The 25,565-nt window shown below is 37.9% G+C and overlaps 1 protein-coding gene across 7 annotated transcripts in view; it reads left to right on the top strand.

Moving 5' to 3' along the window:
- LOC100644811 (neuroligin-4, Y-linked) overlaps positions 1 to 25,565 on the top strand; it is a 220,951-nt gene that overhangs the window by 105,851 nt on the left and 89,535 nt on the right. For 4 of the 7 annotated variants that reach the window (XM_048408534.1, XM_048408535.1, XM_048408531.1 and 1 more), the window contains one exon: positions 24,439 to 24,515. The exons of the other annotated variants lie outside the window; for them this stretch is intronic. The gene's annotated coding sequence lies outside the window, so the exon portion shown is untranslated. The remainder of the gene's footprint in view (positions 1 to 24,438; positions 24,516 to 25,565) is intronic. 7 annotated transcript variants of the gene reach the window in all.

The following is a 25,565-nucleotide window of genomic DNA, read 5'->3' as shown; positions in this document are numbered from 1 at the left end:
GAAACTAATGCTGCATACACGATGTCCCATTTTAGTCCGTAAATAGATGTATACCATCGTTAGAAGCCATTCTACGAGAGGCACGATTATCAAGCGATTGAAATAAGAGTAACAATTTTTTTAAGGCACACGAAAATACGAAAAGCAACTTGGACGATTTAAGATCACGAAATTATTTAAACTTTCTTAATAGAGAAAAAGGAACAAGTACGTATAGCTGCGATAAAGTGTAGAACTTGCTTCATTCTCTTAATGTCTAGAATCAAACTTTACAAATGCCTTTCTAACGTCTTGTTTGAGAGATACACAAAGATAAAAATATTTATTCATGTTGAGAATTGTGGATCTGAATTGCCGAAATAAAAGTAAAGGAATACCAAGGTTACGCTTAGAGTTCATATTAAAATAGTTTTAGATTTATTTAATAAACGATTTCCAGCACTCTCTTTGTCTCACCATCTTCTAAACCAGACTGCCAACGAAACAGTCACAGTCTTCTGTTTTACGAGACGCTGTGCACGCACGTATTTCCACACGCTGATATTCACATACGTGTGTCACTACTACGCGGCCAATCTAGTCTAGCACACAAAATTATACATATCTGAATACAATTGAATAATAGGATTCAGAAAATATCGATACAACGAAATCGTACATTCATACCGTAAAATAGTCTTTCTGATAAATGTGAAATCCGCAATGTAAGACTATCGATCACCCACATAATCATAGAGTGTCCTACATACAACGAAGAAAGGCAAAGGTATAACGTGGACGATAATCCTAAGGATATCCTCGCATCGATCCCGTTCCAACAAAAGACCATCGATTTTCGTAAAATTACGATATTGAAGAGAATTTAGAAATCCACCGAGTATGAAAATAAACGCTAATCAGGATAAATATTCTGTATTCTATATTCTATATACCGCCATATTCTATATACATATATAATAATGCAATGTATTAGGTCATCCCATAAGTTGGTGTCGACTTTTGTGTATACATTTCATGTGTCGATTTATAAACATACGGCGATAAGGGACCAATGCACTTGAAAAATGGGAAGAAGTTGTACAACGAGAGGGGGATTATATTTTTTCATGAAACTGAAAGGTATGCAAACGATCTTAACATATATAACCGCTCGAAAAACGGAACGAACTTATGGGATGACCTAATAATTAATAATTTCTGAAAAATTCTACCAAGTATATACGATATCGCTGTGATAAATATGAATAAGTATGCAGAATAGAACACAAATATCCAGCCCATCCATTAACAAAATTCCACGCGAAATCGACGCATAATGCTCTGCAGGTTCCCCTGGAGTCCTATTCAAGCACTCAGCGAGAGGCGTTCATTCAAAACTCTAACAAGTCTCACAGGCCGAGCACGTAGCGCGTAATTCACTATACTTTTCTCGTGGTAGTTTGCACGAAGCTCGTCCCGACTCGCGGCCAGTTGCCCCATTGTCTTCTACCATCGTCGATGATCTCCTCCCACCGTTTCCTTTATCTTTTAACCGTGGAGGGAAAACTTCTTGGCGCGTTTATCAGCGCAACAATGACGGCGAATATCGGCGAGTGGATGCGTTTTCATAAGTTGCTCGGCGCTGATATTAAGAGGAGAGGCTTCCGGTAAATTTATAGGTAACCGGTTAACGACCGCGTGAAACACATCGGATCGCTGACGGAACGTTCCTTCGCGCTTGCGGAACGTTAACGTTTATTATCGTCGTGGACGTCGCGTTTGAACGTTTCCTCGAAATGGACGATCATTAGCGATAAGGCACGATGAGAGAAGCTTTCGAGAAAATGAACTAAGCCTCGTGCTGGTATTGCTTTTTTCTTCGGAGGTGTTTTTCTCTGTGGTTAATGGAAGTGCTTTGGATGGCGCTGGCTTATGGTTTCGGCTATTGTATAGTGTGTTTGAGAAGCGGAGGAGTATTAAGAGAGACGCGATAACAGGGCGATCTTGCGGATTGAAACACGAAGAACTGCATATCGTAGATGTTTTATAATATTACGATTTTATGTGAAAACATCTTTCGTTTGATAAACGTAGAGTGGCGGATGAAGAAAGAACCGGAAGTACAGTTTTTTTAACGAGAAAATAAAATAGTGGCGTGATAGAGATAGGTAGCGAGCCCATGAATCGTTATTGGAGTTACATGTTCCACTGTTGCGTTATAAATGTACATGGCGCGGATGTAAGCGAGCTATTAAAAATCCGTCTGATGCATTCGACGAACAGTTTGAGATCGCGATTCTGCTAGTAATCGAATATCGCTGTAATTTAACGACAATCCGATCGTTCCGAAAGGGAGCTTCAACCGTGGGAAAAAATGCAGAATATTCAAGGAGTTGAAGATTGTTACGAAATCGACCTTTCTCCAACTGCTTACCGTTCGCTTGAAAATGTTGCCATTTTTCATTCCAATCTCTCGCAGGAACTCACCGATGTATTTCTAGACGAATCCAATTTCCAACGCGAAATCTGCTTTAAAAAATGCACATTTTCCGCCTCTTCGCCGTTATCATGCAGCAAATAAATCTTTCCATTTACACATAAATTTGTAATAATTACTACTTCATCTCGTTTTATCAAAATTCCATAGAAAGGGGAGAAAACGACGAAAATTCTCGATGAAAGTTCGCGTGTCGACCAAAGCAAAACCTTTTTTCCAGCAAAATTACAAAGGACTGGAATCGAAGCTTTGCACGAAACGACGTTCCACGAAAAAAGAAAGAAAAAGTGTGGCAAAATATTGTGAAACACTGGTAGCAGAATGCTGGATCTGCAAACGTCGCGTAATTACAAACAGTTTGATGCAGTGGCTATTATTAGAGGCAAAGTAGAGACACGGTTATTCGTTTTGCTTCAATTATCACCGTTTTCGATCGAAGGAATGTGAGAACCGACGAACCTCGTTGAAGATCGTACGAGTTGGCACGCTTTCGTAAATTGCTTCCTCTTACGGGTATTAGACGAGAGCTTCCGGCGAATTTCAGGGAATCCCGATGAACTGAATCTTGATTACGCTCACAATTTCGATCATTCCGTCGCCGTCCGAGCCGCGGAATATTTCGCCGAGCGAATGAGCTCGTTACTCGCGAGTCACGATACCGAGCAAACTCCGTGTACAATCGTGCAATGGATACAGAATTGGTCGCAGAATATTTGTACAAAGAGAGAATCGTTTGTTCAGGAACCCGCCGTCTCGTTTTCCCAATGTTTCTTCCAGAGAAAAGCAAATAACGTTCGAAAGGAAACGTGCATTTTAGTTTTTATTGTCGGTTCTGCGACGCTTCGAATCAACTTTGATTGAACCGTGTTTTCTGTCGTTAGCAATTTTTTTAACTTTCAGAAGAATGTCGAAAAATCGTTATCGATGCGCGTTACTCCTCGTTTCAACGTTATGCCGAAGATTTTCATGAGGCGAGATCGAGGCATAAATTTTTGAGGACGCGAGAGTTAAAAATTATGAAAAATAATTTTATATCGTACGGGAGAATCATTTTCTTCGATCTATGTTTCGAGTCTTTGAAGTTTCTATAGGAATTGGACGAGTGGTTTTTAGAAACTCGATGCAACGGAAAGTTTATCGACTTTATCCTTTTTATTATAGCATATCAAGAGCAACGAGAAGAGGTACGATAAAGACAATTTTTGTCGGCCTTTTTATTATAAAGACATCCACCGTCATTACCTTGATGTAACGTCGTTGAAGAGAAAAATAACCCGAGGCCAGAGAAACATGCCTTTTAACGGTAGCTCATAAGTTCATGCAGTTTTGTAAAATGCCAAAGATGCGTTTAATATCACCACGATCGATATCTTTCAACGAAATGATAAATTACAGATTTAATCCTCAAAATGAACAGTTGAAAATCAAAGTTGCACTATTTCACGTGTAAAGCGTATTTGATAAATTTGATCCAACAAGGAACGATATATTAAAACGAACGTTATCAACGTAAATCCGTTAATCAGACGAGTCTAAAAGAGTCGACTAAACGACACGAAACTGCAGAAGCTTCGTTTCATCGAAACATTTTCCACGACGTTGATCATGAAAATTGTTTACTTTTCAAGCTTGCGATTTCCATGAAAATCGTCAGATTAATTTTACCAGACGCCTGGAGGGTTGCAGCCAGAGGGTGGAAACGAATAGAGGGAGAAACGAGAGGAAATTTCACGATTCCCACCGTGAAATTCTCTCGCCGGTTCGTGTTGCGCGAAAGGAACGTGTCTCCTTATTTCGAGGTTCTAACGGAGTAATGGTGTTTTCCGTGTAGTTGGCCTGAAATTTTCGCTAGTCAAAAATTTCACGCTACGACGAGGTAACAACCGCGAATAAAAGCTCGACGATGCTTTGACAAACCATCTCTGCCTGTCTCGATCGATATCGAGGTCGAAAACTGGCTTCAATAATTGGCCGTCTACCCTGAAACTCTTTAATTGACACCGAAAAAATGGAATCTGATACTTGGAATTCGGTTTCTGGCCATTTATTACTGGACTCTGAATGTTTGGGGCTGAACGTACACAAATGTACAAAACGCGCATAACGTTTGCAAATATATATAAAATATTCGAAATAAAGAATTCGTAGTTCCGTTAATTCTGTAAAAGTTAAAAAAAATCATCTGAACGACTATTATTTCCATGCGATTAAAAATAATCGAAACTTAACCGACTAATTAGAAATTATTAGTTAATTAGGAATGCTTCTCAAGGGATATAATTTGTAAGTGATCTCTCCGATTCTGAAAATGCAAAAATCTTCTTTCCATCTAATTCCATGAATATTCCAACCTTTACAAATGAAATCCTATTATTTTTTACACAGATCACCTAAATATTTCGCTTCGTTTCATTTGAGAGTAACATCAATACACGTCACATCCATGAGAGAAAATCCATAAGAGCAAATTAAAACAGAATGCCTGCAATGTTAAAAATAACCGAGCTGCAAAAGCATGTCAAAACAATTCCATGAATCCTCAGTAAAATATCACCGTGCGCCATTCTACCTTCCAACGCTGTATTCGTCATCAATTTCCTGCATAACATTGTTCAAAATTTGTTTTTATCCAGAAAGTGGAACAACAAAAGAACGAAGGAAACACCAAAAAACTTCACAAGTAAATATACACTACTCGTCGTATAGTTCATCGATGAAAAAATTGATCTCGTTAAATGTATCGAACGATCGCCGAAAAAATTGTTAGATAAAATGTAAAGTGGTGGACATTTCGGTAGAGCTGAATTCTCTCCGACCATATTAACCGGGAACTTTGCTTTTCGATTTATACTGGCATGTTTAACACGATTGTTGCATCACGCTGTAATAACAAAGGCGCGACTGCATCAGAAAGTTGTGATAAACATTTACGATATTTCGCATAATACGCAGAGAGAGAGAGAGAGAGAGAGAGAGGTTTATCGTGTTTTATTGCAAAACAACGTGGCGTTTACGCGGCTACGCTTTGTTTTCGAGAAAATACGTCAAACCTCCTACCTTCTCTCACCTTTCGTAGTGAAAAATTAATAAATATTAATAACACAGGTGAGAAGGGTACGGAAGGGTAACTTGGTGTTAGTAAAGAGCGAAAAGTAAGGTTCAAGGACTGCATAACTATAAAGATTACTCGTAAAGCGTAAAAAATATGCATAGTAAATCAATATATGTTACTTTTGTTGTGAAAATCGACAAATGCAAAGCTGAGTGGATTTTGATGGATGTATTGTTCCTAAAGGGATGCAAATGGACTCCCTTTCGAATAGGAATCTGAATGTTTTTATGCATTAACTGGTACTGTTTTTTGTTGTCGATGAAACAGAATAAATAATATGAAACGTGAAAATGTAATATGAATTCGACAGATATTACATTTTCCCGATGTACGTGATATCTGTTTTATGGAACTGGAATATTTTTACAAGAATAGTTTTAAATAATGGATTACTATTTTTTCTTTGTTTTATAGCGACAGGCTGTACGACAAATCTCTTCGCAAAAGATCAAAATTTTCCTTGTTACAAATCATAATTGTTTCTTGTTAATGTATATTAATCGTACTTGTTAATATATAAAGGTTATTGTGCGAAGAAAAATCCCTTGATTTAGTGGAAATACTTCACTTAACAATTTTTTCAATTCAATTTTCTAATTTCACTATTTGCAAAAATATGTGTTTGCATAAACATGCACAGTCTGATAATAGCATTGCACCGGTTTCTTTACGCGACTTCTCATACTTTACACATCGTCTGAACGACAAAGCGAACAGAGAGAACACTCGACGTTCGCTTACGAGAACGACTCATACTGGGAATTGGATGCACTTTGAACCTTCGAAAACGTCTTGTCGACGATCCTGGGCAGCGTGAAATTCGGCCGCGTCTCAAAGAAGCACAACGAACATCGAAGAATTTAATACGACAGCTGGACCATCGAGATAGAGAGAGGAGAGACTATCGTCTCCTGAGTTTCTTCGATCTTTCTTTGCGGATTTTCGATACCGTGGCGAGTGCACTTCAGTTTCCGGGGAAACGGCGATTTTCCTTTCGATTTCCTGGCCAGCCCATAATGTCAGCGTAGATCGCAGTTAGAAGTGGCGGCACGATTGGAAATTGAACCCGGTGAAAGGGTGGAAGCGGTACGCGAGGTCACCGTACGTACAATATGGGAAGCGAGAATCCGACAATTCGACTTGTTAAACAACGAATTTATTTGTGATAATAATTTTATAGTTCAAATGTCTAAAATTTAGATTACGACGGATACATATCATTTATAACGGTATAACATTTTACCTTCTACACGAAAATGGTAATATTTAAAAATGTTCACGTAGAACTAAACATTCGCAGAGTTATTTTATGGGTTAAAAATACAAGTTGATTCGTGTGAAATTACGAGGGAAGGAAGAAAAAAGGGACTTTTATAGGCTCAACAGGTTCTTCGAAATTCGCGAAAGAATGGGCAAAATGGTTGGCAGAGATGGGAAATAAAACAGCCATTGAAAAATTCATGCACGAGTCGAGCGAACGTTTAAAAATAACGTTGCGAACTGGTTCTACCGGAACGACAAGCTGATTTTTCGGCGAATGGATGGAAGACAGAATTATTAACCGTCCGCGGAATATTGATGCGGCCATGTGTTACTTCGTTTCACGAACTACGATTTGCGTTTCGAAAAACTAATTTCGCCTCGTGCACGGCAGGCGTGATGAACAGCGAGGACTTCATTCCGGCTAGTAAATTTACGAGGAACACGGCGCGTGTGACGTGCTGATCTTCCACTTCCGGCTATCGTTCTCCAAACCTTCCGCGAATAATCCAGCAAAATGGATGTTGCAAGAAAATTCATCGTACTATAAATTTTCTTTAAATTTCCCTTCAGAATGTAAAACTTTATCCAGTTGAATGTACCACCGATAAAGTATAAAATAATATTCAACAAGTTCGGAATGTTAGATGTTATTTTATTATATTATTCGGAATTCTTTTTTTTTTTCTTTTAATTTTGAACGAAAATAGATATTCGGGGGAAATAGGGCATCGTTGAAATTTGACGTAAATTCTTCAACGTCTTCATTTTCTATACTTTCGTTTACCGTGATAATGTATTGCGAGGACATGAATCATAATTAGTCAAAACAATAGGCCCGAGGACATAATAACGTATAAATTATCGTCGTTATGAGAAGCCCTAGGGGTTCCAGGGCAATCTGTTAACCAGCAGGGACTTAATTTAATGGACTCCCAGTATCGTCATAGTTTGCACGCTTGATATTTCCTAACGAGCTGACACAGAGTCTCGGTCTCGAGCTAATACCCAGAGTCGAAAATGTCTGAGCCGCTATAGCTAATGTCGCGAACTATTCACGGTGTCTGAAAGTATGTTTGCGTCCATGGGATAAAATTCCAGTCACGGAATGTACCATAGTATCTGGTAACCCTCGCCATGTATGCTACGTTAATACCTTTGTGATTCTCATGGAAAACCGCGTGATAGATACGAGTAGGGGAAAATCGAATTTTCGAGGAATGAGGCACTGTTTTAAACAAATTTGACTGCTTAATGTAGCGGTTAATATTCGAGAATAGCGCTTTTGATTGGAAATACGACTATCTGGTATGGAATTGTACAATTATAATGAAATAAAATTTCTTCTGCGGTGGTATTATTCTATTAATCAGAATTTTCATTGGCGGAAAGTATAACGTAGCTAATACATTGACGTAATAATAAGAATATAATGAAAATAAAATGGCATAATAAAATTAATTTAGCGGTGCTCCTCTAACATTCTGTTAATTATAATTTTCAGAAATTAGTAGAAAATTATGGAGTAGGAAAATTTGATGTAGTAATCAGAAGATGATGAATATTAAATAACACGATGAAATAGAATTCTCAGTGCAATGATGATATTTCACTAATTATAATTTCATCTATTTAGAGAAAATTATGATGTAGAAATATTTGACGAAATAACGATAATTCGATGAATAGTAATAAGAAATATTAATAATTTACATAAATATTAATAAACGTTATTAGCTGATATGTACATGCTAACTGGCGAAGAACATGGCTTCCAGCGTAAAATACCAAACCCAAGGTGAACGTAACAAAGGAGGATAGGAAGTTTACACAAGTTCGTGAACTAGTCCCCATTTACAGATCCATCTTCCGGTCGTAGTTTGTTCCCAGAGCAAATGTTCGTTTAAACTGGCAACCAGTCCTGCTAGTTTTCCTACATTTCGATGTCAGTTTAAATGAGCACCAACCCTGGAACACTGTTAAACGCGCGGTACATAATTTATCTTCTCGCTGCCTTATGCGTTCCTTTCCAAATGTACCTATATTCCTGTGTCCCTCAAATTGCACGCTGAATTTTTTTTTACCGAAACGTCAAGCCAACGTAACGTACTGCAACGAAAAAATGCCGCACTTTTCATGAAATTTAACTCTTATTAGCTACGGGCGAATAAAAATTTATACCGAGAAAATTAAAATATAAAATATATGAAAACATATATGTAGAGCGCAAGCCATATTTTACACAAAGTCTGAAATTCCTATAAACGCAGCATTGTAAATCTATGAAATTCTTATGGGGAATTACAAATTGATCTATTCGATTACCTTTGTACGAAATTTCTCTGAAAAACTACGAATCCGTCATTTCGTCCAATTTTGAAGCAAAGTGTATGACTTTCCATTTATACTTTCATTCGTATCTTCGTTCGTTTCCATTTTCTTGAAAGAAAATTATCGGCCTGTTTGAAAATTCTGTTTGATCCCGTTTGGAGAAAATCTTAGAGTGGGTGAAACGTAAGTAGATCCGGAGAGTTCTAATCGGAAAAGATTTTCACGATCTCATAAACAACTTGGTCCTCGGCTCGCTGAAGCACGAGTTAAAATTAATGGTCACCGGCAAAAACTCGAATCCTCTAATCTCCGTGACTCTACATTATTCATCGGCTTTTCGTGGCGTCCTTTATTTTCTATTAAAAGCCATGCCACTGGTCGGCTTTATTCGGTCACATAGACTTAGGTATAATCGTTCAGATGTCATCCTACGTAGATAGATCGATACGTTGAAAAATTGTCACGTGGCGAATTTAAAGATAACGCTTTAGACTTTCATCGTGTAACGACGTTAAACTGAAAGATTATTGAATGAAAAATGGACGGATTTTGTTCGCATTATCTCGCAACACGTAGCATTACATCTTTCATACTGTAATACCACTTTCATATATGGAAGTATTGTAGTAATAAGTTTTACCGCGATTTATGAGTAAAGGGGAAAGGAATTAGATCGTAAAAATATGAAAAAATGTAGGAACATTAATTTATATTTATACAATATCCTATTTGAACATCGTGTTTTTCTATGTTAGAAGAAACGGGATACTCGAGTAAAATCGTCTTCGTATACAAAGTCCTATCTATAATACAATAAATTCTCTTAAAAGCAATTCATTAACCTTAAACTACCTTATCAATCCTATCAACGTCGCTTGTAGTTCACAGATTTTCATAATCTAACGTCTATCTTCGCTGTTTCGTATATTCGCGATAAACAATGCCGAAATCTTCTTGGAAAAGAAATACTCGGTAAGACTATCTGTATCATAGTACTAATCCAATTGTAACTAAATCCTGCCAAGACCAATGCACAAATCTCAAATTGCCCTTAACTTAACTAAATCACTCGCGAGCTCGTGAATTTTCTTCAAGCCTTTGGACAAACAGCAACGCTGTTAATAAATTTCCCCCAATCGTCGATAAACCGAACTTAGTGTCCAATAATCCAGTTCACGGACATTTTCGCTTATTTAAAGAACAATAAGAAGGATTTATCCGGCGCGATTTCGAGCCGATTCACTGAAAAACAAGTTTGAACTTACGGTGCGAACGATGGAAAGGAAGGAAAAAAAAGGGGTGGTACAGATGGTAAATAGAACAAAAGAGCCTTCGGGCTGGTTCCGAGGGCTTCGTAAACCGCTTTCCCGCGAACGATATTAACGACTGGCCAGCGTGCCGCAGAATTTATAGCGCTAAAGCAGCCTGCAGGCCTCCAAGAACCGCTAATACTAAAGATAAACACGTGCACACGAGCTGGTGCTCTCTCGTTACCTGGAAAACGCCACCAGTTCTTCCGTCCAGGGGTTAACTTGGTTTTGATATTTGCACCCATCCGAGCCAGAGTACGTGAAAGTTGCATTGAAATTTATCGGGCAGATCCAGTCGTTACACTGGAAACTATGGAATCGCGTTTAAGATATACCGACATTGTTTGATAGAACAAGCGATTTGGTTAAAGTAAGGATAATTTGCGTTTTATGGGTTTATTCGAGGAGTACGTGACTATAACTCGATGTAAAAGTAGTTTTAATGACTGTGAGTATTATTTGTTCTCCTCCTTTCTTTAATTCTCTTTTTAAATATACTTTCATGCACTATGAAGGTGTCTTTTTACAACAATGCAGCTTCGTACAAACGTGAAAGCAAGTCTGTCGAATGTCGCGATGTTTATCTCGACAGAACAAAATGGATCGTACGTAATTCGACGAAATAATATAAAACAAAAAACGTTGTGCGTCTATTATTTCCTCATAAAACGAAAGAAACTTTTCGGACAACCTAATACATAGATCACGCATACTGATATTTATAAAAATACTCTAAAGACGTAGCAGAACACCGGAACGCTCGTAAATACTAAAAACTAGGTCCTTTTAATATTTTAATAACATAATCCGCTTTGCAATCCTTTACGAGCAAATTCGTTATTCGCGCAACAAAATTGCATTCTTTTTTTCGCTGGTATCGCGGTGCAACTCGATGAACTGGAAGTCACACATTTTAATTTTAAAATGGACCACGCTTCGCGTCGAACTTCCGGCGGTGAAAAGTTGAGAGGTTTCGCCAGTAATCCCCGTTAGTCGTGTTCGGGTTTAATGTCACGGGGGTAGGAAAGGGTAACCGACGTGTTCTATTCGATCTTTCGAACTGAATTCACCGTGATCGAAATGGCCGCGATCGTTCGTTATTTCGTCGATGAATATGCAAGCAGTAGCTCGAAGGATTAAATTCCCAACGAACGAAGGGTGCCCCGAGGACTCGTACAACAGAAACAGTTTCGACAAACGTTGTCGACGATCAGCGATGAAGGTTGATTGACGATTGGAGGGGAAGGTATTATGAAAAATGTTCAACCACAGACACATCCGATTCGTTCGTGCCGATGATTTACTGTTTTACCAGACATGATTATTTCGTATATCAAAATCTGCATTTTTTCACAAATAGAATATAGTAGAAATGGCCGAGACTTTTGGGTGGTCGAGTGAAAAATTATTCGCTCGTCGAATTTCATAGTAATATTTAAGTAAACTCTGTGATGTCATATAATACGTGTATGTTGATAAACATTAAAATTAACGACAAGTTCGCGAGTAGGAATATATCATATTCTTCAAATTAAATTGTTTATGCAATGATCTATTTACAACTTCTATTCTATCTATTCTATCTATTTACAGATTAAATTTACAGTTCATGTACCTACATTTTATTATTTACATTTACTAATAAACTATTATTATAGAACACTAGATGGGGATAAAAAAAAATATTTCGATTTTCCCCATCGATAACCCAGTTGCCAGTTACACGAGTCACGCGAGTCACATCAGTCACATTTCAACTGATAAATAAATTTTGAGGGATGGCAGATCGAATGGGAGAGCCGTACGACATGGAGAAGTGATTCGCTCATCGATATCGCCAAAGAACCAGCTCCATTCGATTGTTTATTTTAATCTTTCTTTTATATCTTTTCCCCTTAAAACTTACCATCTAACCCTCTCGTTTCATCTCCACTATTTCATTTTGACGCATCGAACATTCGACGACCGATGTTTTATTATTTACGAGGAAACCGGCGTACGTACTCTATGCAAAAGTCACTTTTAAACATGCAATTCGACGACCTAAATCCATCTATTATGCGAGGTAATCACGAGCAATTCACTCGCTCCAAGGATTTACTTTCAATCGTGTTGAATATTTTAAAACTTCGTACCGATAGACCGACAGCAATCGCATCCAGCTAATTAATGATTCGTTAAACGATCATTGAGTCGGAATCGAAAGCGCAGGAGCTGATATTTCTCTTTCGAAAATAAATTTCGATGTTTGCTATTATCTATCATTGTTTCAATCACAGGTGCAGCTGTGGGAAAGTTGGAACGAACCAGCTCGATCGAAGACTCTTTCTCCGTAATTTTTCTATAGCCTGAAGTTTCTGTCTGACTTGTTAGTTGGATAATAAATAGGATAGCTATTTTTGTGCCGGCTTTACATTGTTGAGAGTTGTTAGATAATTTTACAAACTCAAGAGAAGAAGTTTAAATTTTACAATAATCTTCGTTGCGCTTCATTGCACCGAATTAATTTACTTAACGATACTTGAGCAGCGTTAATTTCAATAAAAAAAAACATCTCTTTGAACAATTTGGAAGAAGTACATATAACATCTTCGAATGTTTTTGATAAATAGTTTCTTCAAAAATATTATAAAGTAAATAGTATAGCGAAAGTAGAGTAGAAATTTATAAAATATTGCACGAAAGACTCGCCCCTAGATCTGTCATTTATTATTTTCCTTAATCGCGCAATTAAAATGTGGGAAATAACCGAGACACAAATAAACTGTTTTTCCCTTCATACATGTTCACAAGATTGTATATAAGTTCAACGAATCATACTCGAAATAATCGTCTAAATATTTCCAATTATTTTATAAACTACTCTAACAATAAGTTCTTATTTCCATTGAAAACTATAAGACTTGCCTTAAGACTTTATTCATTCTCAGACAAAAGCCGATGCCTGGTATAAGTCCTAATTCTTGAACTAAAGATGGCTCGCTCGCAATTTAATCCCTGAAACAATCATTATTTGATCGTTAACGTGGAAGAGAGGCGTAGTATCAGGAAACAATCCTAAACGAGCAACACCATCTGCCTGGATTCTCATCATCGATCGCCATTTTGCCAGCATATTCGTTCTCACACAGCTGGAAGAAGTTACGAGGAACACTTGTAACTTCTGTTTCGATCCAACTTGCTCAACAGCCAGATATTGCCACTACCCTCCGACCAAGAACGTTACTAAGGAAAACAAATTCCTCAAATCCTGAAGTTGACACGTTATTTACAGTATACAGTAGAATTTTTTCAAACAAACTTTTCCATTTCGAATTTTACTTACTCCTGTCTACTTTTTGAATTTATCGTCCAGTTTTAAATAATGATATATACTTGCGTGTAGTACAGGTCGTTTTTTCGTTTCAACTACTTGTACGTCGTATCGAAATATCCTCTTTTTAGTCATTGAGTGGCATAAAAGCCAGAAAATCAACAAATATGGACGTATGGTGCTTTTTTTCTCTGCGTGGCCTTCGTATAGAGAGTTCCGTTTATCGAAACCGAATGAACGTATGTGAAATATGAATAAACTATAACGAGTAATTGAATTAAATTGTGAAAGGTGGCAGCGAGCAATGAAAAATATGGGAAGCCGGAAGATTCGAAAAATCAGATTGAGATTAAATGAAAACTGACAAACACCGTTATATTTACTCGGTTCGACAGACATCGGCGCTTTTAATCGCGAAATCGACGTTTATCGAAGGAACCAGCCGGGTAATATGTCCACGGCAATTTGCTCGAAAATCGGATATTTTAATCCCCATTAGTCCCTATGACACGAGGTATCGATGATTTATCGGAGCGTACATTTTTCACGATACCCTTAATTAGCCCCGGCCCAATCGATACGTCCGCGTTTTAACATATTTGGCTGGATCTCGCGATCCGGCTGGCTAACTCGCCAGCCAATGCTCTCTCGAACTAATTACGCGTGCACGCGCGCGATCGTTTCGCTCCGATGATACTCGCGGCCAGATAAATTTGTCAGCGAAACGACCGATTGTGCGCCGCCCCGGCCAAGATTTTATAAGCGTCGCCTCGTTGCTGCCCGATTATCGCACGCGTTCCGACAATGACAAATGTTTCCACGCTTTTCCATCGAGCTTTGTCGGCCGCTGTGCATATCCTGGAAGCGTTACAGCTACGTTCGGATTACCTGAATTCCAATCGACTTAAATTCAAATCGTACGAAACTACTTTACTCCTTCGGACGCGGATTAATCGAATCGGCAGATCGAGCGGACGTTATAAACTCAAAAATTATACTTTCCAGTGTTTCGTAAAATAATTGGTAGTATCTAGCTTTAATCACTTTTGGACACGCGTGAAAATTATCGAGCCATTCTCTAGCTTGTCTTCGAGAAAACTTAAGTTTTCTAAGATTCAAGCGCAGCAAGAATCTGCGGGTAAATTTCTTCAAATTAAAAAAGCTGACGACTCTCTGATCTTCCATTCGTTCATCTAGAATTTATTCTATATACCCATAGTGACTCGTGAAAGTATTTGAACACTGATAAAAACATTTTACGTACTGTACGAAACATTTTGGAACTTCGTTAGATGGAAATTAGCTAATTGAATTAACCGTAACGAGACTCCACTATCACGACAAAGTTTAAAACAAACCTGTAAAACGTACGTAGACGCTGCAAGATATCTGCTGCAAGCATGTGTTTCACGGAGATCGGAAAAATACTTAAATAACCGATTGTCTATTATATTAACGATACGTGATACGTCAGCCACTTTAAATTCACAGCAATGAAACAGACACGAAAAAGGAAATACGGAAGAAAGATTAAAAGCTTTTGAAGGAGGAGAAGACGCCCACTTACGTGGATAGATTAACAATGTTCTGTCGAATCTCACGGTATTTGATCTTGAATGGTTCACCACAGAGATAACCAGACTAGCCGTAATTGCAGTCTTACGAGGGGATCCGCCATAAGGTGTGCTAGGATAGCTGGCACTCGTCATCTCTCGACATTCTCCGCGTCACGAATCATTAATAATTCCCCCGCCATTAGCTGACACTTTAAGCTGTTTAATCGTGCAGCACAGCCGGCTTTCCACGACGTTTCTCAACGTGAATTAATTAAGACACCGACCGACTGTGTAATAATTAAAATTTCCATGCGAAAATCAAGAGACATCAGAAAGTGTGGAAAGAGGCGAGGATGACGAGGCAGCACGAGCTGTCGAGTCGAGAGACAGCCGTTATGCGAAGATTGCGAGAAGAAAAAGAAACAAGGCATTGCCGAAGGGTGATACCGACAGGTCGAACAGGAGCCTACGGACATTATTCACCCTCCATTGCATAAAAATAATAGGTCGCGTGAAATCTCAGGCGATGATGAAGGAGAACTTACGTTGGGTGGTTTTCAAATGATGACTTGCACGATTATTACGAAAGTGTTTGGTTTGTAATAATATTCGAAGAGAGTTACGCGTTTCTTTTCGGATATTTTTCGGATTAAATTATAATAGGATGAAATTAACCCTTCAGTGATATTATTATTATTATTATTATTATTATTATTGTGTCGCAACTGGCACATTACCAAGGTCACTTTCGGATTAAATCGGGTTATTTCATTTTGCAGTAATTAACCATCGTTTGGATTCTAATCTTTTAACCGTAAATACCATTGGTTGACTTTAGTATTATGTAAATAACCTAATCTCGAAAAATATATTTGTAAGATCAATGATCTTGGATCATAGATATTCGATCAGCTAAAAAATGTCATTCTTTCACAGTAAATTTTTGCTCGAAAACAATTTGATATAGATCTACCGTATGAACTACGTCCAACGATTCTTCGTTTATCACGTGACTCGGTCATTCGAGTGTTTATTTTTCCTTTTTCTTAGCGATGGTCACGTGACGGTGTCCATTATACCCCGTGAAAGCGAAGGTAGATTTCGTGTATTTCACATGGGAAAATACGAAGTACGTGAAAAAGGGTCCATAAAGAAAGGGAAGAAGCTTTCAGGATTTTAGACGATCCAACGTCTTTTAGAGGATCCACATGATTAATTATCCACGAGATTTGATTAACCTCTAGGATAGAGTGTTGATTACGGCTTTCTCCGCCAAGTCAGTCCTCCGCCATAAAATTCTTTACTGGGAAAAGTTTCAGCATTAATTAGTCATATAAAAGTTCATCGTCCCATTATATCTTTTGACTCTAACAAGAATAAGATATCTCGCTGATAATCTTATCGCTTTCGTTGCAAGTAAAAATTTGTGTCAACGTTTTCTGAATTTCGCTTGTTAGAAGAAACGAATTCCTTCGCTTTTGTACGAACAGTATAACCTATCGGAATAAATAAATGCTCTTATTTTAATATTCGAGTCATGGTAATTAATCGAGCAAGATGAAATATTTCTACCTGATAAATTAGCAATTTATTAAACACGGTGTTCAAATAAATTCACAATATTCAAATAGATCGATGTGTTTTCTGGAATTCAAAGTCGTTCAGACAATACTTAATCACGATTTTATGTTCATTTGATTTCTATGTTCAATCTATACCACTGAACGATGATTATGGAACGCACGAAAAGGAATCTTTGATCTATAAGCCTGAAATAACGATCTTTCTTAAATTAAAACGATTAAATAAAAACGATTGAACTAAAATTTAAATAACCAATTCATCATTAGGTAACGCGCTTTATCTTTCGCAATGTAGATAGACAAATTATTTGGCAACACTATTGATTAGCAATCGTCATATTTGCAACTCTTACTATGGATCTCCATTCAGGTAAATGATTATCATAAATTACGATCCCATCGAGTATCAATTAATCTCTCGTTCAAAGGCTGTATTTCCGATGATCAACAAACATCAGATTACTGGGAAATAGCCATTGATTGGTTAAAAACAAACAGTTTGAAATTAATCCTTCTCGTTTAATTGCGTTTGTATAAGCTTGAAGGGTTATTAGAAATTCCAGGAAATAATTATAGAATCAAACTAATCGTGTTATTTGAGGTTTAATATTCGTTAAAATATTTATTACGAACAACAAGTATTTGTCTAGAACATTTTCATCTCATCGTACCGAATATAATACTTAAAAAATTACATATATAGGCTCGTTGGAGTGAACAACCTGTATGCTTTAATAACAATAAAAACATAATACCATTGATAACAACAAGCTACTGAGAGCTGCGTTAGCAATAAACCCTTGCAGTCATTGCAAACAGACAGTCCTTTTCCCGGTAAATAAATGCGGACGACCGATTCGAACGCATGGACGCGTGCACGGCACGCAGATTGCGCGAACACAAGATTTTAATTGCGTTCCCGACCCAATCGGCGTGGATCTAATTACGACAATTATCGCGTGTACAGGCATACAGAAAGTGGAGAGAGAGAGAGAGAGAGAGAGAGATGAAGAGAGGTCACTTGGATCGCTTTGTTGGCATCGCGTTCGATCGCAAAAATACCATGTTATTTAAATTATACACGGCCATTGGCTTGATTTCTCTCTTCCTCTTTCTCACTACGATCGATCGATAAGCGATTTCACCATCGTCACCAAACTATTGGCCGTTTAGACGAGCACTTTATTGCAATCGTGGCAAAAATGACGGGCATGGTAGGCCGCTAATTAATCCGACTGTACGCTTGTCTATGTCTATGTACAGATGCTCATGAAAATAATCGAATATTAATTGAAAACTTACGTATATTATACGAAACATTCTGAAATTGCATAGCGCAGAAACTTGATAAGATTTTCAACGAATCTGAAAATACGTGTAAAAATTGTGAGAAACTCGGTACAAACACGTACGTACATACAATCGGTTAGGAAAAGTGGAATACGACGCTAAACTTTGGTCCCTTGTTTCTGGAACACTCTGTATAACATATCTGTAAGCGTATGTGTTTGAAAAGATGCGTGTTCGTGCGAGGTCACGATTGGTCATATTATAGAGAACAGATTAAACCATCGCTTCGGTGTCACGCGGATCGTTCTTTAACGTTCCCTCTGGTGTTTCGTATTTTTTCCTTCTTCTCTTCGTTTTATTCCTTTCTTTTTTCGTTTTTATTTTTTTGTAACAAGTGAACGCAAACGCCTGCAGTGTTTATGGAACGGATTATGCGTACGAGTAATATGGATTGCTCCAGGGTTGTGGGAGTTTTTGTACGGGACAGAAATTCGGTTGATACTTCCTCTCCTACTAGTGTATCCAATATTTTTTCGACAAAGTATCGCAGAACCGTTTTTTGTCCTCGGAATTATCGCAGACTGCGCCGATGGTTTTTGATATTTTTGGACACAATGGGATTGAACGACACTGGTGTCGATCAAATACCGCTGCAGCTACGTGTTTTTTTTTTTTTTTGAGGGGGGGGATAGAATTGCATATGAATTTACGCATGAACTTCTGTGCAGTTTTTTCTATGTAGTGGAAGGAAGTCCTCGCACGATTTTTCCACGTAGACCGTTTTGAAATATTTCTATTTTTGTAATTATCTTGAAAACCTAAACGCTTGAAAAACATTTGTAAAGTACGTTTTGGTTAACCATGCATGTGCTGGCGGTATTTTGTACTCTGTGTCACGAATAGAAAATCAGTATTATAACACAATTCAGAAGCGAAACGATTAAAACGCAATGACAAAATGGCGCAACAGTAAAATACGATCGAATTATTCACTATCGGACGTTGGATTTCCTTGTTGAAAAAGCTTCGTTCCAATCTTCATTAGTATACGTAGGTTGAAACTCAGTTGCTTAACGAATGCGCATATTTCGCAGGATTTAGGATTCGCGCGACAAGAAGCACCGAGAGAAAAACTCGTTAGATCGCCCGGCAACAACAGTTTCTCGAGTGCAATCGGTTTTGGGCTGGAGGATTTCGACCCGGACCGGTTGATTAAATTTTTCCACGACTAAATAAAATATCAGGCCGGTCTTCTTGGCCGACTGACTGGACAGGAAATGCAGATTAAGCCAACGGTCGATCCCAGATTGTTCGCTATTGGAAATTGAACGACCGATACCTCCTCCGAGGTCGACTCGTTTATCCGGTAAAACCGTTGCACAGTCAACAAAAAGAAAGTATTTCTCTCTCCCTATATATATAGTTCGTTTATTCTACAAATACTTTATCGGACCGTATGTAAGGATATTGACTCGTCTGCCACCGATTAATCAGAGTTTCGTGGTTATATCGTTGATCGAAAATGTTCGATCTTAAAAAGTTGATTCCTAAAGGTGAAAAATTTGATGGCAGTTTGGAGAATAGTTGCTCTCTTTATGTTTCGCGAATGAAGGTGAAGACAGAATGTTTTGCGTCGAAGGGAGAAATTACTTTCTTAATACCAAATAAAAATAAAAAATTTATAAAAGTGACGAGTTTCGAGCTTTCTTCTCGCGATTAATAAAAAAAAATGCTAATGTTTCTGAAAAGAATAACGTTGAGTTTTATTCAAACTGAATCAGAATTAGAAGTAGACTTCTGCCACTACTTTTAGGCTAAAAATAACCTTTAATTCTAATCTTGGCATCACTCCGAGGTACATTTGATCGTTTGTCGAAGACGAATGAACGACGTTGAGAGATAAAACGTGACACTGAAAATCTTCGTTCTTCTCGTAAAATGAAATTATCTTTCAAACGTCTGAAAAACCTTCCAAAGAAAGGAACGTTTTCCAACGAAACGAATAGATAGCATAAAATAAGGCCCATAGTCGAAGGAATAAGCTTGCTTGACCTTACTCCAAGGTAAATTTGCTCGATTATCGAAGAATGAACGACACTCGAAAATGAGGCACGACCCTGAAAATCGGCGGTCTTTTCGGCATCGCTTCCGGTTGCATTACCGCAACCAAGCGCATCCCCTCGGGATTACAGGAACTGCCGGCAGTGGCAGATTGCTCGGCAAATAGGATTGTGCAGCCAAACAACTAGCAGCAGTTACGAGAGAGATTGGTATCGCGAAACGATGCCGGAGTGTATGTATACGAGTGTGGACGGTGAGAGGGGTCGGGGATAGTTAAATCGACTGGAGTTTTTCCGTATTTGCATTCGCCTCGAAACCAGCGAAAAGACATTCGTGGAACACGAGGCCACGAACTGTCGGAAGCGCGAATAACTTTCGCCCGGAGGGCAGCCCTCGCGGAATTGTTTCCCCTTCCGGTTAACCTTACGCGATACGGTGGTCCAATTCTCGTTCGTTTACGACGAGCACGTGCTTCCCATGGAGTACCTCGGAACGGCTACAAATGCCACCCCTTTATGCGAATACGAGCATTATTCTTCCCCAGCCTTTTTTTTTTTTTTTTTTTTTTTTGATAATAATCCCGAGCACGCGTTGTTACGATTTTTTAAAAGTGTAGCGAAATGGTTAAGAACGGAGAAATGTAAAAACAGAGAGGTGCTTCCGAATTTAATTAAAAGGAACAATTCAAAAATGTTCGAATTTAATAAATATTGTTAATGAATTTTCGTGGAAAATTGATACAATCGCTGAAATGGAAGTACCAATCGTGCAGATGTGAATAATGAAAAGGGAAACAGAGAGAATAATCATCGAGATATTCTGTTGCAGTTTCCATGGCAAATGTTTTTATGCAGACTAATTTGCAGGGAAATAAAGTTTTAATGCGTACAACGATAATCGACTGCGTACAAAATGTGCAACGACAAGTTATTTTTATCTTCTACTTTATTATTGCTCTTCTTATTTGATGCAGTCCATCTTTCCTCTCTAGAGAAATAGCAGCTGTCTTGGTGAAAAGTGCTCGTTAAAAGTATCACGCGCTTGATATATTTTTTAAAATTACAAATACATCTGGCGAAGTAGCATGAACGTCATGGGACGGGCGTGATACATCTGCCGTTCCCTACGCGATTCTTTTTAATTCTAATTTTTTCCAGACAGAAGAAGATTTAGCATCCACTTCCTCGGAGAAAAAAAAAAGGAAATGGGACGCAATAATTTATAACGGCATTTGTTGATATAAACAAGGAGAAAGAAAAACAGAAACGAAATATGCCATCGGCCTTTAGAATCGATTTTATATATCGCATAATAAATATGAGCGTGAAATTTGTGTTTCATATTTGCTTCGTGAAAATTTCGTCGCCATTCAGAATTGGAAAACCGGTGAAAAAGTTACAGATTATAAATTCAAAACATAAAATATAATACATGTTAATGAAGTCTATTGAAAGAATACAATGACACTGATAAATTTTACAGATTCTGCATGCACAGATTGTTACAGTATCGCAATACTAAATTCATAAAGCTAACGTATTACCGTTTCGTTATAACAGCGATGTAACTGCTGCAAATTGCCAAATAAATGCTATGCTATAAATGCTACTCTCGTAAAGCTTCGTAATTTTGGATGACAGTGACGTTGTTCACTATCCGCTTCGGTGAGTATTGGTTGCGTCGCGGACGTGCTTAAATCTAACTAGAAAAATAAACAACGTTGTATAACCTAAGATAAAATAGATAAAAACACGATATGTAACCCTGTGTATCTTGCAACTATCGTCGAAAACATTTTTCATATCATTCCTACTTTTCCAAATATTTGAACACAATTTTTCCAGTTAAACAGGATATGCTATATGTATTTTGAAACGTTAAAACTAATAGAAAAAATTCTAAAAGCTAAAATCTAACGAAACTTTAAATTGATCCCATATTTTCAAAACAAAGCTTCCCGCACACGAAACCGAAATTACCCAAAATAAAGACGACACATCGTTCAATTATTACGGCAGCTCGATTCATCATCGTGTCAAGGTGTACGCCGTACAGTCCCCTAACAAACCTCGAAGACGGTCCCATTCTCGTCTATATTCCTCCCTCGCGGCGAACCGCCCCATAACGTCTAAGAACGTTAATCTTCGTGCCAGAATACCGTAACCGGTGATCAGATAGCGTCGTTGCACAAAGGGACACGAACGAGGATGGCGGTGATCGTGAGGAGGTGTAGCTTATGTCCATAGACTGGCCTACGTCGTTTCTACGATCCGGCCAAGTCGCCTAGCCTCGAGGATGCCCATAATGCATGAGATTGTCAGCGTACAGAGACATCGCGTCGCGTCGGTGTCGGACGAGCCAGCCAGTCGCGTGTAGCCGAATGTTGGCGGGCTGACCGTGCCAAGCCAGGAAGGAAATATCGATCGATTGTGCCCACTTACTTCCGTTGTCCTGGACGATGCTTCCGAACGGGGCTGGACGCGAATGCACAGTGTGAAATGCGGCCTCCGTCAGGACCGGACGTTTGGATTTCACGGGGTCGGAAACGTACTGTCGCTTCGGCAAATGCTTCCCGTATTCATCAAGATACGATCCTTTCGTTTGCACGGTTCTTCTTTTACGTAGGTTCGATGCATTGTCTTTGGTGTGTTTACAAAGAAAATGTGTACCATAGACCATTTCGGGATATCATCGATATTGTCCGTTGTCATCGAGTTCTTCTTTTTGGTAGCTTAAGCGTTCGTTATTTACTATTCAGATACTGTCTTCGGGTTCTTTTTAATATCGTAGATCGAGCATTAGGTAGAATAATTAGATAGAACAGCATTAAATGGAATATTACCTTTATTATTAAGATATCATTTAGTTCTCCTTTTTTAATTTTCGACATTCAGATACGAGAAAATATTCATGGAACACATAGAATACATTTAAATAAAAAGAAACGAATATAACTCGCAATCTTGCGCGCGTACTATCGCATAAACTGGTTTATTTCGAAATTTATCATACTTTCAAAAAATATGACACTGCGTAGTATATTTCACGCATTTCATACAAGTCATACAAAATTTAAGGTAATCGTTATTTTATTGCTTGAAGCTGCTAACCCGCCTCGTAGACGTTTAAATTTAAAAACGTAATTGTACGTCGGCTACTAAAGATGCACTGTGGTCAGCGTATATTATATTAAGAAAGCAAAAGTTAGTCATAGCGCTGGTATCCTGAGTATGGAATTTAATAGACGGTAGTAGCTCTGATAACTCTCTCAGCACAGTTTGTAACAACGTTGAAATTTTTAGAAATTTTTTATCGACGAATATTACACTGTAAAGTTCGAAAGTTTATATATTATATATAATAATATTAACTGGAAAGTTCGGAACCTTCGAAACTTCCATGAAACAAAACTTTGATCCTTGGCTACTATCTATAATATAATAGAATTTATTTCCACATTGCTTTATTCTGGTACATACACTTCGTTCTTTACTTATGTCTGACCAAACCTATCCTGCATTCCCTTTAATCTTCCAAGGGAAGCAATCAATTTCCCCCGTATAAAATCACTCTCGAATCACGTCAACTTCCTAAGTGTTTACTCTGGAACTGAATTAAGACAGAGGAGAATAAGATCGCTTGATCGCGCACAACTTGGATGAAAGTATTGTTATACGGTAAAAAGGATATAATTTGCTGAAAACGAAAAGTAAATTACGAAAGTCATGAAAAATTCATGCAAGAGATGAAAACAATTTTTCCTCGACAAATTTATTAAACGAATTCAAATCCCAACAGCTTTGTGTTCGAGAACAAGGAAGAAATTTCCTATATAACGGACGGCGTTCGCGTGTTCGGGTTACTGCAGATTGCAGTTTGTATCTTTATTTGATATTGGCGCATCGGAAGCACCAAGAAATTGTGGGAACAATTTTGACGCCATTACGCTGTCCCGTAGTCCATCTTAATTTCCTTCGAGGCCCTTCGAGGTGATTCCGAGTGGACTACGAGCCACTCGTAACTTCTCGAAGTGTCTCCCTTTACGACGCATCGTAACGTTTCCTCGCAATTCTCCTCCGCATCGACCATTTTCTTAGTCCTCCGAGTGGATTCAGCTGTATTCAAGACAGTTACTTCTCGTTTCAGTGATTAATCGTTGTGGCGTGTAATTGGATGTATTCGATGCCGGTCCATGCGAGTATCTTATACCAGTTCGACGCAAAGTGAGTCATGAAAACATTCACAGTGTTCGTTTGCTAATTTCCGTGATAATTCAAAACGGTAATTTGTACGTTTGTAAATCGTTCTCGCCACGAGACAGTTATAGAGTATGGAAAGATTCTATAGAATCAAACGAGTAGTATAAATAACAATCCGTTTGGCAGATAAGTAGTGTAAAATCGCGTATGGTCAGACGTACTTAAGGTTGAATCATAATTTCGTTCGCGATTTTTTAATAGAAATGTCATGTGTTCTTACTTTGATGTATCATGGAATCCATGAGATGAATACGATGTATATAACGTAACAGCTTCTTCTATTATTTTTTATAAACATATCAAGAAAACATATTTCGCTGTACGAAACATTGACAATATATTTGATCATTTCTGTGTGGTTCATTTACATAACCTGAAGTTACATTCCATGAAACGAGTACATTACTTAAGGATACAGGAACTCGTTACACAACTTAATAATCTGAGAGTTATAACTAATTAGTTCATTGGTATGCGAACCAGTCCTATGCCACAAGTAATACAGAAACCACTCCTAGTCAGACAAACAATATAGGAACCATATCAAGACAGACAATTAATATAGGGCCTGTGCCTTGTCACATAAACACTGTCACACGGCGTACCTTGTCAGACAAGTAGCGAGTAGTAATCATATCCTGTCACGCAAGTACCGTAGAGGTCATACGTGGTCAGATAAACAATACATACGTATGTATCAGGACAGATAATTAGTATAGAAATCATAGCCCATCGCGTAAATGATACAATCTCTGTCTGTTTATAAAAGTGCAAACACTAAAAGTATAGATGTCTAAATATTTTTTATAAAAAATGTTGAAGTAATTACTTAAAAAAAAAAGCTACATCTTTTCTTTTGTATATCTGTGACCTGGAGACCATTGTTACGAAGAGAACAGAATTTAGTGAAAAGATTCAAAATAAGGAGAGGTGCATATTATTGTGCCCTTGAATATAAATTTTGTTTTGGCTTACAAGGTCTAGAAACAAAAGAACTATACGTAGATCTCTATT

This window comes from Bombus terrestris, chromosome 9 (assembly GCF_910591885.1).
Source record: "Bombus terrestris chromosome 9, iyBomTerr1.2, whole genome shotgun sequence".
In the NCBI taxonomy this organism is placed as follows: Eukaryota; Metazoa; Arthropoda; class Insecta; order Hymenoptera; family Apidae; genus Bombus; species Bombus terrestris.
The sequence above is the reverse complement of the archived record's forward strand: the minus strand, read 5'-3'. Positions and strand labels throughout refer to the sequence as shown.